Raw genomic sequence first — 14,995 nt, 5'->3', positions numbered from 1 at the left:
ACTTCCCTGGTGGGCCATGCTCACATGCATTGTCATACATGTTTGCCGGGAGAATTAAGGGCATCTCCATGTGTCTCACTGGGAGGCGTGCCTGCAAGCACGCACCTGGTTTCTCCTTGACTTTGCCCATCCACCTTCTCCCTTTGCTGATTTTGATGTGTATCCTTTCACTATAATAAAAAAACCTTGAATAAAACAATTCCTTGAGGCCCACGATTCCTTTTGGCAATCGTTGAGTTTGATGCTGCCCATATTAAATGAAATAAACAGGGTGATCTGTGAGACCAACAGACGGAAGGTGCCTAATTAAGATGGGGAATGAATTGGAGCCTGAGGGATGAGAGCATGCAGAGCAGGTGAAGAGCATAGGGAGGCGTGTTCCAGATGGAGGGAATAATACCTGTGAAGGCTTTGGGACAACAAAGTGGTCAGTGGGTTGGAGAGACAGGAGGCCAGGACAGAGCCTAGTGAGGAGAAGCAATGTGGCACCAGATGGGATTGGCAGGATTAACAACGGCCAATCAGGAGAGACTTTCAGGACTCAGAGAAGAGTTTAGATTTTATTGTAAAAAAAAAAAAAAAAAAAAAGAGTCTTGTCTGATGAGGTCACAACCAGTTCTGTTTCTGTTACATTTTGCTACACATAAACTTAGGGCATGTGAAGTCATTTTACTAATGCGCTCCCAGTCGTGTTGCAGAGGCATGTAAATCTTAAAAGAAATAATCATCAAATAAAGTGAGTCCTTGGACACTGAATATGAATTCAGAGTAGCAGTTACCCTAAGTTCAGTGCTGGGAAGAATCTTAATTTTGAATTATTAAGAAATACAAATGCCCAATACCCACATTCCACCTTACTCAAAGTGAGCTGACAATCAAATCAAGGAGACGCCCTAATTTTTTACTTACTGGATTTGCAAAAATGATTAACATTTCTAAAATGCGGTGTTGGCAAGCACTTGTCAGAATTCTCATACACTTTCAGTGGAAATGAAAATGGGTGCCACCTTTTTGAAGGGCAATTTGTTAATATCAATCAGTTGGCATATCATCTTTAATCCATTATTCCCACTGCTAGAGATTCATCAAAGGGGATACTTGCAGAATTACACAAGATAAGGTTTGTTGTGGCATTGCCTAAAATAAGCAAGAAGATGCTAACAACCTAAATATCCATCAATGGAAGAATGGTTGCCTTAATTATGGCTATTTTATGTGATGGAATTCTGGTACACGATGAAAAGAGGATGATGTAGAACCGTGTCTACAATTATTAAAACAAATTAAGTCACAAAAGCAGAGCCTATGGACCTATATTACTCCATTTGTGTGTCGTGTACTTCTATGTGCCTAAATGACCTGCAGAAGGGACCATATAACTTGTGTTTCTTTCTCTATATGTTTGCTGCAGAAAATATTGATAAATTTAAAAGTGAAAATAAAAACCATTTTTAAAAGCTGAGAATTTTGGGGCTCCTGGGCTCAGTGGTTGTGTCTGCCTTCAGCTCTGGTCATGATCCCGGGGTCCTGGGATCGAGTTCTGCATCAGGCTCCCCACAGGGAGTCTGCTTCTCCCTCTCTCTGTCTCTGCCTCTCTCTCCATGTCTTCCATGAATAAATAAATAATATCTTTTTAAAAAATTGATAATTTTTTTTAGAAAAAATTCTCGATACCTGCAATTTGCCCTATAAATAACTGTTGTTAACATATTTCCTATATCCTTCCAATCCTTTCTCAGGCATATAAAGACATGCTTTAAATTTTATTTGTTTTTATTTAATTTTTTTTATTTATTTATGATAGAGAGAGAGAGAGGCAGAGACATAGGCAGAGGGAGAAGCAGGCTCCATGCACCTGGAGCCCGACGTGGGATTCGATCCCGGGTCTCCAGGATCGCGCCCTGGGCCAAAGGCAGGCGCCAAACCGCTGTGCCACCCAGGGATCCCTATTTGTTTTTATTTAAATTCAATTTGCCAACATATAGTATAACACCCAGTGCTCATACCATCAAGTGCCCTCCTCAGAAGATATGCTTTAAATTTTAAAACAAGGTGCCCCTGCATGGCTCAGTTAGTTGAGGGCCTGACTCTTGATTTCAGCTGAGGTCATGATCTCAGGGTGGTGAGATCAAGCCCGTGTCAGGCTCTGTGCTTAGCTGGGAGCCTGCTTCAGAGTCTCTCTGTCTCCTGCTCTCCCTCTGCCCATGCCCCACCGCTCTAAAATAAGTAAATAATTCTTAAAAAATAAATTTTAAAGCAAAATTCAGAAAACTCCCCCAGACTCAGTTAAAAGATATAATTAGGGGCACATGGGTGGCTCAGTTGGTTGTGACCGACTCTTGATTTCAGCTCAGGTCATAATCTCAGGGATGTGGAATCAAGTCCCACATTAGGCTCTGCACTCAGAAGGGAGTCTGCCTGAGATTCTCTCTCTCCCACTCCTCTGCCCTCCCCACCACTCGGGTTTTCTCTACTCTCTCAAATAAATAAATCTCTTTTAAAAAAGGAGAAAATTAGGTAATGGTGGTAGAACAGACTTCCTAATACAAGGTAAGGGACAAGTAGGTAATACTGCCCTTCCTATGCTTGAGCAGGTAAGATGGAGAGATGCATGCAGCCCTCAGGGGTCAACAGCCTCTCAGATGATGTTCCTCTTGACTGCAATGGGGCTTTATAGAGTGCGCACCACAGGAGAAAGAGGTCCTCAGATATCAGTCTTTAAGACAGATGTGTCAGATCTGAGGTCCCTGCCCTGGCCTGGCTTTCAAGGGCCATACAATAGCCATCCCTTTACAATAGCCATCCCCTGACTTCCACTTGGGATAAAGAATCCACAAGGCCAAGGGCACATGACCACCATTGCCCTCATTGGCCCTCTAGACCACGTTCTGGTTACCTGTGTCCCATAAATTCCCCGTTCAATCAGCCTGAGCTTGAGTACATCCTCCCAAGGTCTCAATCTGTACCTTCAGGCCTATGTGGAAGCCAGTGGCAACTGTTTGCAGGGGCTTTGGCCAGAGCTTGGCATGTGGGGTGGGGTGTGCACACTGGGTTGCACAAGGTATTAGCAATACAGGAAGGAGTCAGAGGTGTGAAAAGAATGGGGGTGGGCTGGGAATCAACATTCCATGGTTTCTAAATTCAAACCTGTCCTTCCAGATTGTTAGGAAGGTGTATTTATCAAGATAGGAGGATAGGAAATATTTTATTGCACTTTATTGCCTTGATCTATAGATTTTACATATTTAGAATGTGTTATTTGGCCTCCATTCCTAGTCTTTTCACAGGCTCCCCAAATATTCAGGTATAGATCTGTTGGGTGTCATATTTATTTTTTCCATCAACAAAAATTTTGCTGTATATTGACTGTATATAAACATGTAAGGTAAACTTACATAATTATCTAGAGGAGTCTTGGATATAATCTCCAACATGTTTGCCCTAATTTTCTTGACATCTCAGGGGAAAACTATTTCAGTCTAAGATTATCTGAATAATTGATTTCAAACTTACATTCTGTTTTTATAACTCCATGTTAATAGACTATTTTAGAGATGAGGAAAATGAATTGGAGAGAGACTTAGTGTGTTTTCCAAAGACACAGAATTGGTTGCAAAATCAAGACTGAATTCCATCTACTTCCTAGCCAAGTCTCTCTCCATAATGTTGGCTCAGAGATCAATAGAGAAGGGTGAAATCCGTACTACTGCTCTGAGACTTTGGGACAGAGCTAAATATGGTGCAGAATCTGCATTTAAGGGGATGGTACCATCTGGACCCTTAGAAGGGGAGTTTTTTAAAAATATTTATTTATTTGAGAGAGAGAGAGCACACGAGAGAGGCTTTGTGCTCGCAGGCAGCAGTGGATAGGGCGCTGGAGGGTGGCAAGGGATCAAGGGGAGGAGCAGAAGGAGACGGAGAGAGAAACCCAAGTGGGCCCCAAAGTGAGTTTAGAGCCCAACACCAGACTCAATCTCACCACGCTGAGCTGAAACCAAGAATTGGGCACTTAACCGAGCCCCACCCAAGTGCCCTAGAAGGGGACTTGTAGTCCATCTGACCACTAATTACTAGGCACACTGAGAAAGCGTCTCCTGCCCACCTTCTCCTCTTGGTTTATCTTCAGTCTCTGATCTCTCTTCCCTTTGGAAGTGCAGGGCAGGTTTCTTAGAAAACTGCAAGCCTGGACCCATTCTAGTCTTCATCCCTAACATGGGGTAGCTGCTCTTCAGGTCCGAGAACTTCCCAAATATTCGGGTCCAGAAAGCCGACAGCCAGCACACCAGAACCTCAACTGGGCTATATCCTAGATTACCTAAGTAGTCCAATGCTTTGGTCCTTGTGTTTGCAATACACAATGATTGGCAAAGCCCCAGAATTTCTTTAGTGACATCTCCATGGCATTCTTGACAGTTGGAACTGTCTTTTTCACCACATATAATTTATATTATGCTCTGATCAGTAAATTCATCTCTGACATTGCCATTAAGGCAACTAATAACACAGGTTATATGCTGTTCCATGAGATTTTAGATAGCTGAAAAATTAGAAATCATAAGCACATTTCATCCTTTTGAAAACATGATTTCAAGAGGAAGCGATGCTTCAGTTAAAAGACCACAGGCTTTACTTAGACCTAGCAGAGTCCTGTCTACCAATTCTTCTCTGTGAGACCTTGTACATGTTGCTTACCCTCTCTGACCCTCAGTGTCCTTATCTGCAATATGAGAGTTCTGGTATCTGTGTGTCAGGGTTTGGAGAAGGAAGGAGTGCAGAGCACACATGGGAATCGCTTCTGCCTCCCTGTGGACACTCATTAAATGGTGCTTCTTATTAGGTCATCGCCTCCTTCCTTATACTTTGTGGTGCCCCAGGGAAATTTTGAAACATATGCTAAGTGTATTTGGCTAAACCTGTATTCCTTTGAGGCAAGAGAAGTTTCATTATTTGCCAGAAAAAGTTGCTGGGCCTTGGCAGCTTAAGGACATTCTCCACAGGCAACTACCACAGCTGGGTTGGAAGCTTTTATTGGAACCTCCTCCATCCACTTCTGCAGACCTCCATCCTTGTCACGGAGGTTGGTCAAGGACCATTTCCCCCTTGGTACCAAACTCAGACACATATGCTCCACACCAGATTGAACTAGACTCCCACACTCCCAGCTCACATCACTTTGTACCCAGGTACCTGTTTACCAGCCAGGAGGCTGGGATGGGATGTGAGTAGGGTGCCATCATCACATGTGCCCTGACTCACTGTCCTCTCTCCGACCATGCAATTCAGCCCGCTGGGCCATCTTTTTTGTCTTCACAGTGTTTTTGAATTCAGGGTTTTGCTGATTATCCCTGCCAGTGGACTGGGGTAGGGCCATCCAGCTCACCTGGGCAGCTTTTAACAGCTTTAGGTCTCTAGAAGAAAGGGTAGGTATCTCTATTTCTTCCTTTCAAAAGCCACTGGGCTGCTTACACAAAATCCCCTGCCTTGTCCTAAAAGCCATCAAGTGTCTGTATCTACACCTTGTCTTACAAACATACCTAATGTGACTTTAAACTCTATCTCTTTCAAGGAATTATTTTTGGCCTCAAAACTGTGGACTATTCGCTGTCCCTGAGCATGGCTCATGCAAATCTGTCTGTGGTCACTGTTCTGTCAAATTCATCAAACCAGGAAGCATGTCTCCTTTGTTCATCATTTTAAGCCCGATAATCATATATCAATGTATTGCATAAATATCTATTGAATGAGTCAATAGTTCCTCCGTCTGGAATAAACCTTTTAGTACTCTTATTTAACTAGAAGCTATCTTTCCTTTAAGGCGCATTCTGGTCCCACCTTTCATGTGAACTATTCCTTAAATTTGAAGAGTGGGTCCCAATGACCCTCACCTTTGGATAATCCTCCTCTTGGAGTGTGGGTGGAACGTGGATGAAAAAGCAGAATTTTCTCCAGCTGGCAGCAGAAGAGGAAGTCAGAGAGAGTCTGAGTGTGAGAAGGTCTCAGTGCACTGTTGCTTTGAAGATGGCTTTGAAGATGGAGGGGCCCCAGGAATAGGAGGGCCTGACTGACAGCCAGCAAGAAAGTGGGGACCTCAGAAGTACAGTCACAAAGAACCAATTTTGCCAACAGGAAGCTTGGCAGCCCGCTCTTCCCCCAAGTTCCATGTCAAGCCTAGTCTGACCAGGGTGACTCCCTGGTTTCACCTTGGGAAACCCTAAGTAGAGAACAGTCTGAATAGTAGTGTGAGCCCTCCAGGACTTCAGAGCTACAGATCTGTGAGCTAACAATTGGGTGTTGTTTGAAGTCGTTAAGTTTGTGGTAATTTGTTATATAGGAACAGAAAACTACCTGCCTCCTTATAATTCTCTTTCCAGCTCTCCGAATGCCTATGCAATAGATCTTCACTGAGCACTTAGTCATAAATGCCTTTTAATGCTACTTGTTTTCATGTATATTCCAGTATGAGCTGTCCTCCAAATTAAGTTGTAAACTCAAAGGAAACAGAGGTGAGGGTTTATATTTCTTTCTAGTTGCCACAAATCCAACTGCTAAAGTACTTGATTAACTCATAGCTATTTTAAAAGAAACGTTGCAGTACATCTTTGGAAAAGTAAAAAAACAACCCTCTTGAGAGAAAATAAACATAATTAAACTGTAAATTGCTGCATCAATTGTACACTATTTTGTATCTCATAAAGTGGCTGGGAAACAGCCACTTTAAAAAAAATCTGTAAAACCCCATAATTAATGTTTACCATTAAAAATCTCAACGATTTTTGTTAAGCCCCCTAGGATTCTCCACCCCTATGGAGACAGGAGACAAGGCCAATGGGCTGGGAGAAGCCATTAGGGGCTGGGCTGAGGTGGCCTCACACAGTGAATCAGTCATAAACAAGAAAGAACTCTTAGAAAGCTCCAAATGAAACAAAATGTCTGTATGAGAAGCAGACTGAAAATATGTGAAGTTTAAATACAAAAAAATCTCCCAAATATTAATGGCTTTTTTCAATTCATTAAGGAAACAGGTCTGTGTAATTTTTAATACAACTGTGTAGCGGGGGCTCAGGCTTTTCAACTCTTTGCCCATCTTGTGAGTATATTTTTAAAAAGTGTATTTTAAGAGCATGTGTGACACACTGAGGTCTTAGCTGAATATTTATTGGAAATTTTCCAGGCTGAAATAACCCTAGAATATACAACATGCATTTTAGGGATCGTGCCAGGGGCACAACAATCATCTTTGTACTAGAGCGTGGGTGGGCAGAGGGAGAGACCGAGCCCACTCTGGAATTGGTTTGGAAAGATAAGTAGTCTTCAAATACACACCAATGACTGGCTGGATATGCTCTACAAATTTCAAATGTACCCCAATAGATTGAAGAATTTGCATATGAAAATTGAGTGTTAGGGATCCCTGGGTGGTGCAGCGGTTTAGCGCCTGCCTTTGGCCCAGGGCGCGATCCTGGAGACCTGGGATCGAATCCCACGTCGGGCTCCCAGCGCGTGGAGCCTGCTTCTCCCTCTGCCTATGTCTCTGCCTCTCTCTCTCTCTCTCTCTCTCTCTCTCTCTCTCTCTGTGACTATCATAAATAAATAAAAATTAAAAAAAAAAAGAAAATTGAGTGTTAGGTGTTAACTGGCAGACTGCAGCCCAATGTCTGGGTTCGAAGGACAGCCCTGCTACTCCCCAGCTGAGTTATCCAGGAAAAGTCACTTAGCTTCTCTCTGCCTCAGTTTCCTCATCTGTGGTATAGCAGCAATAATTGTACATTGCTTGTGATACTGTGAAAGTAAGAGAGATTCCTGTGCGCCTGAAGCAGGCGCTGGCACATTGTAAGTGACAGATAAGGGTTAACTGCTTTTATTATTATTCACATGGTGGTCAGGCAACGAGACTTTAAGTCAAGAAGGCTGACCTGGGCTTTCATCCTAGCTAACCCCAACTTTCTGGCTGATCTTAAACAAGTAATTCAAGCTGTTTCAGTATCTGTATCTGCCACATAGATGTAATCATTATACCTACCTCATAGGATTTTCCGAGGATAAAGTAATTAATACACAGCATGTCCAAAGAATAGTGTCACCTATCTTGAAGCGCTCAATAAATGTTAACATTTATTATCTCTGATTAAATTTTGGGTTCCAGATGACATGATTTGAGCTCAGTATTTTATTTTTTATTTATTCAGTGATGTTCCAAACTTGGAAATGATGTTGAAGTGTAACTACTTTTTCTGCAGAGTATACGTCTATGCTAACCCTTCATTAACTCTATTTACTTGTTTGTTCCAAATGCTGTCTTACCTACAAAATTGCTTATGCTGGAAGGAACATATAGCATGGACATGGTGCAAGTAGATTGGGGCTTAAATCCCCTTATTTACTAAAGAAGTCTGGACCAGAAATAAATCTGGAAGTTTCTATGGCATAGTATCTAAGCCATCAGAATTGTGGCTAAAATGGTTTAACTTAATAGCTCAATTTCAGGGTTTTTTTCCCCCTATCTCTGTAATGGGCATAACAGCATTTAACTTGCAGATAGTCAGGCAGCCCCGGTAGCACAGCGGTTTAGCGCGACCTGCAGCCTAAGGCTTGATCCTGGAGACACCGGATCCCGCGTTGGGTTCTCTGCATGGTGCCTGCTTCTCCCTCTGCCTCTCCTCTCTCTCTCTCTCTGTGTGTGTGTGTGTGTCTCTATGAATAAATTAAAAATCTTAAAAAAAATAACTTGCAGACAGTCATGAGAATTCAAAGAGATATTGCTTGTAACTTAGCAGAGTCCTCAGAACATAGCAATTTTAAACAAATGTTGGCTATCAGTGAGTCCCCGGTGGATTTGGGATAGAATTAGGTAACAGAGTACATCTGGGCCTGAAACCAGCCCTGTCTCCCACTCTTCGTAGATAGATGTGCCATTTGCTCCAGGGCCAGGAGTGCCTCCGCCTCCTCTCTGTTGCCACAGCCCCACAGCCCTAACATTAGCACAGCAGCCTGCAACTGGCATCGCTTGGTGGCAGCATCTTCCCTGAGCCTTGAGCCCTGCTATGGGACCTGTCTTCTGTCCTCCTACACTATTTCCAGCATAGCGCTATGTGCATGAGAGGGTCTCAATAAATACATCCTGGAGAAATGAATGTTATACCCAGTATAACACAGGAATGTAAAGATCTGAACAGGAGAAATAATCAAAGGTCGCAAAGGTAGGGCAGGTTATGTATTAAGTGCTTGTGGGTGACAAGTGTAAATAGCAGTGCGTATTAACAAAATACTCATATTTTACCTGTCAAGTGAAAAAAAAAACAGTATACAGAAATATAGAGTGGAATCCTAATCTTCTAAAACAAACATATATATATATATATATATATAAAATGTGGAAATAAAGAGTAGAAGAAATGTATAAAATTATTACCTAAGGAGCCCAAGAAAAAGTGAAGTGGGCTGGCAGACTCAAGATCTCCTGCCACTCTCCCAGGGGAATGCAACAAAAGATTGTGGCAAATAAATATTGTTCCCCTTTAAAAAAATTATTACCTGTTTCTCTCTGAGTAGGTGACAGTTCTATGAGGACTTAACATTTTCTTTCTTATGTTTCAATAATTAAAAATTGTGTCAGAGTTCTCTAGGAGACAAAGGCATGCCAATTCTTTGAACAGGGGTGAGCAGGGGCTAGCCGGCGGCTGAAGGGCTCAGCCAGCAGGGCAAGTTTCAGGGCAGGTGCCATGGACATTGCTGTTTTGTCAAACCTTACATAGGCAAGTCATCTGTATCTTTTCAACATCTCTCTGGCTGCTCTGAGAGGATAAGAATGGATATTTGAAAATCAATCTGGAAGCTATTACAATAATCCAGGTGAGAAAGGATGGTGGCTTGGAGTAGGGCAGTGATAAAACTTGCAAAAGCCACATAGATTTGAGAGATATTTCCGCAGGTAGCCCCTAAAGATTTTCTGATGGGTTGGATGTGGAGCAAGTGGGTCGAGGATGGCTTCTAAGAAGATAGAAGATGCTGGTGCCACTTATGAATATGGAAAAAACAAAGAAGGATATAGAAGACACTTCAGAGATGAAAGACAGTTTGGGCTGTTTTATGTTTAATATTACCTGTGAGACATTTAACTTGAAGCTTAGAAGAGAAGTCTGGCCCACAAATAAACTTGGAAGTTTCCAGGATATTATCTAAGCCACAGGAATAGTTGAAGTCATCTAAGAAGAGAATGCAGAGGTAGGAGATGGTGCCAGGACCAAACCCTGATGAACCCCAGTGGTTTCGACTACAGGTGCTAGGAAAGAAGACTGCAACAGAGTGGGAAGAAACCAGAAGAATGTGTGCCACTAAGAGCCAAGGGAGTGCTCAACTATTAGAGCACACACGGAAAAAGCCTTAAAAAAAAGGTCAAAATCAGTAGCAATTGACTGATTGAAAAGAAAGGAGCAATTTTCTATGAATGATCTATTCTTTATACTTTCTGTCTTCTTCAGATTTTCAAAATAATATATTTATAATCACAACAGAATAATAAAATTTTAAATAAATAAATGGCTTTATTTCTGAAATGAAAAACTTATTTTTAACTTGGAAGATTAATGATTAATTATGGGGATTTTGTATTTAATTTTATATAAGGAAATGACTGATATTGGGGTTTTTATATTTATTTTTATAGGAGAAAAATGATCTACTAAGCAATATAGAAGTATTTAAAAATAAATTTTTAGAATAGTTTCAGACTTATAGAAACTTGTGATAGTAAGGAGTTCCCCTAAACCCCTGTACCTGGTGTTCCTTATTATTAACATCTTACACTAGTATAGTACATTTTCTGTAGTTAAGAAACCAATATGAACACATCGTTATTAACTAAAGTATAAAGACATTAAAAATTCATACTATATGGCTACTAGTTTATCTATGGAGATTTTATCAATTTGAAGGGTAGCAAATGCTATGCTGAAAAACAGTATTCTACTGCCATCTACTGTTCCAAATAAATATATATTTTTTTCAACTTGGAGTCTCAGAATGTTTTTATTTATCTATACTTTCAAAGCATTTTAGAGCTAAGGTTTCCTTGCAGTTTGTTTTTTAGCCACTTCAACAAATAAATGAATGTACTAAAGTTCAGAGAAGCCAAGTCTCATTGATACTGACAAAACCATCCATCCATCCATCCATCCATCCATTTGTTCATGCATGTACTTGTCATTTACCTTACACTTGCATTAGAACAGATGCTGGGGATACAAACACAAATAAGACAGGCTCACTTTCTTCAAGGATCTCACAATCTAATGGAAACACACACAAAAAGATTACTATAAAACAAAGATATTACTACCTATGGTTCACGTGTTCTGGGAGCACAGAGAAAGAGCACATAGTTACCTTAGATTGGAGGTGGGGATAGAGGGGATATACCAAGATTCAGGAAGTTTTCTGGAGACCATGAGGCATGAGGGAGATCTTTAAAAATCAGTAGGAAGTAACTAGGGGGATGGATAGGGGACTGGGAAGAAAGGTATTCCAGAAATAATATCAGGAATAAAGGCAAATATAGTTATCATGAATGTGAGGAAGAAAAAGACTGGACTAAATCATCCAGGGAGAGTGTGAAAAGCACTATAGAATGAGGAGGACAGTACAAAAAAGTAAAAGAAGGGGCGCCTGAGTGGCTCCATGGTTGAGCATCTGCCTTTGGCTCAGATCATGATGCCAGGGTCCTGGGATCAAGTCCCACATCAGGTTCCTTGCAGGGAGCCTGCTTCTCCCTCTGCCTATGTCTCTGTGTCACTACATTAAAACAGCTCTTAATAAGAATATCAAGCTCTTAATCACGAGAGCATGAATAAATAAACAAAATATTTAAGAAAAAAAAAAAGAAAGGTAAGAGAAGTGAGAGTGCCATGACAGAGAGAGGTGTGGGTTTCCAGGAGGAAGCCATCAGTAAAGTTGAATGCTCTTGATATTCTTACTAAGGGCTGTTTTAATGTAGTGGCACAAGCAGAATCAGATTGTGATAGGTTGGGGGGGAACCTGAAAGATGAGAAGGCAGGCAGAGGGGACAGATGAGGCTGGAGAGGCAAATGGACCAGACCACAGAAGAATTTGTGTCACTTCTAAGAATTTCATTCTTGATAGCAGAGGTGATGAAAAATAAGTGAGGGGTACATCATGGAGAGTGTCGGAGTCAGATCTGCATTTAGCTGGATCACTTCCGTGGTCTTGTGCAAGACGGATGAGGGAGGAAGGAGTGTTTAGAACTAGAGGTGGGGATAGCTGTGAGGGCAGTTGTGGCAGTGAAGGCCAATGACTCAGGGCAAGTGGAGTAGGGGCAGAACAGAGTCTGCCCTTCAGAAATACCTGGGAGCCATGGTAGCTGGCAAAACTTTAAATTGTTGGATGTTAATTGGATAAAAAAGTAAGACTCAAGGATAGTCTTGGAATTTTAATTGTGGTGACCAAGATGATGGAGGCAGTACAAGGGCTATAAGACGAAGATGATGGTTTAGAAGAGAGAGCAGTTTGAACTCTGTACAGGTTGATGTTAAAGTGGTTGGGGAGGAATTCAGGTGGTGCCACTTGCTGGAAGTTGGATATAAAATTCTGAATGAAGCACAGAGGAAGAGTGTATATATTTGCAAGCCGTGAATATATAGATAGGGGTTGAAATCATTAAAATGCATGATGTAATATGAAAAAAAATGAATAGAAAAGTGATCCAGGAAAGAACCCTAGAGAATCCAGCACTGGTGAGGGTGGGGGTCAGAGCAGGACTGGCACATCAAGGGGAGAGGGAAGGGATGGATAGGGAGGTTTGTGGAGACGTGAAGGAGAGGGAGCCAGTCCCTGGCACTTGGTTATTGTTCTGGCAATCCAATAGCTAGGCCAGGATGATCCAATGCTGAGCAAAAGCAGCTACGCAGAATATTCACATCAGACAAGGTCAGGCTATCATTGCGATAGAACAAAACAAAAGCAAGACTCCATAATCATATCTGAACACAGAAAGAAAAAAACCACCATGCAACTACAAAATAAAATATCACTCTCCTCGACATAGAACAAAACACTCATGTCCTGGAATCCTTTCCAAAATCACCTGCCATAGGCCTAAATCTTTTGCCTAGGCTCTCCTAACATCCTCATGCTGGGACATCCCCAGAGTTCCCCTTAGTGTGCAGTGTCCTTTGCTGCAGAGTAAATAAATCTAACTTTATTTGACTACAGGTGTGTTTTCAGATGATCCTTGGGCACTGGGCTTTAACGTTTTTTACAGAAAGTAGAAAGTTTTTATTTTATTTATTCATTCATGAGAGACATACAAAGAGACATAGGCAGAGGGAGAAGCAGGCTCCCCATGGGGAGCCTGATGTGGGACTGGATCCCAGGACCCCGGGATCATGACCTGAGCCAAAGGCAGACACTCAACCACTGAGCCTCCCAGGCACCCCAAGAAAGTAGAAAGTTTTATGGAGGAAGACATCACAGAAGCTAGAGGGATGAAGAGATCAATGACGTCTATTGAATTTGGCAAATATGAGCTTACTGGTGACCTTTGTGAGAACAGTTTTAGTAGGATATTGGGCACAGACCCAAGGGTGTGCTTTTACTAGCTTGAGAGAGATAATTATGTATGTTTCTTTCCAATTCTGTGTTCAGTGACATCAGATGGTATCTGGAGATCAGTCTTGGGAGAGTTTTACATGATAGAAATTGGCGAATGCTACAAATCAAGGACTTTGGGGGAGGGTCCGAGAGTTGGTTGTTAAACATTTACCATCACACCACTGGGTAGAATAGACAGGAAGGAATAGAAGGGAAGAGAGTGGAGACAATGAAAAGTTTGCAGGAACAGGGGAGGAGTGAGATGGGATAAAATTAGAGGTTAAACACAGGGTCAGTGAGAATTAGACTTCAGGCTGCCTGATTTTCCTGTGTGTTCATTCTACTACCACCTGCGCAGCTCTTGCTTTGGTTTACTGGTGAGGACATGGCAGCTTAAATGGGACCATTTCATTACAGCTCAGGAGACAACTGGTAGTGGGTTGGATGTTTACAGAGGCAGAGAGCAGGGAAAGAAAGAAGGAAACTTTAGGAGAAATATTTTCCAAACTCTTATAAATGGTTATGGTGGCAAATAGCACTGGCTTTGGTGACAAATGGCCTGGGGTGATGTGTGGGTTTGCCACTCAGGGACTGTGTTGTCTTGAACAAGTTGCTTAACTTCTTTGTGACCCAGTCTTCTCATCTATAGGAAGCTGATAGTAGTATACACCTGGAGGATCTGAGGGACTTGGAGCACTTACTAGCACATGGAAAACTCCCAACAAATGTTAGCTACTACGACCATTAGACAAGGCAGTAAAACTACATACTGTTATTTTTAAATTTACATATTTATATATTTTTTGTTTGTGGTATTTATTGCCTTTATAACCATAAAAATCCAAATGTATAAAAGTAAAACCCTGTTTCAGATACACTTTACATTGTCAGGTGCTCTGTGATCCCTGGACTATCCAGCAGAGGGAACTACTTGATGGTCTGTTCTCCAGAATCCACCATTTCACCAGGATGGCTGGGATGAAGGGTTGCGTTGTCCGAGAAAAGTTAATAATTTACAGTTGGTATTCTCATAAGGAATGTGTTCCTTACGAACATGCAAGGGCCCCTTTCCAATCTTAGTAAAGTGCGAAACCAATGTGAAAATCATCACCATCACCATTTTATTGTGGCTTACTATGTGCATACGCTATTCTGCATGCTTTAGGGTATTAACTCTTTTAAAACTCATTGCAACACTATGTGGTGAGCATGATCCATTTTATAGATGAGGAAACTGAGGCGCAGCGAAGCTAAGTGTTCCAGTGTCACACAGCTAGCCTGAGCATCTGAACCTGAGCTGTCTGGCTCCACCACAGTCTGTGAGGCACACATTAGGCTCCTTCTGGTTTGAACCCAGCCGGGGTGGGTTTAGTCTCTTCCAGAAATTCAGAAG

This window comes from Nyctereutes procyonoides, unplaced genomic scaffold, assembly GCF_905146905.1.
Source record: "Nyctereutes procyonoides isolate TBG_1078 unplaced genomic scaffold, NYPRO_anot_genome, whole genome shotgun sequence".
In the NCBI taxonomy this organism is placed as follows: domain Eukaryota; kingdom Metazoa; phylum Chordata; class Mammalia; order Carnivora; family Canidae; genus Nyctereutes; species Nyctereutes procyonoides.
The sequence above is the reverse complement of the archived record's forward strand: the minus strand, read 5'-3'. Positions refer to the sequence as shown.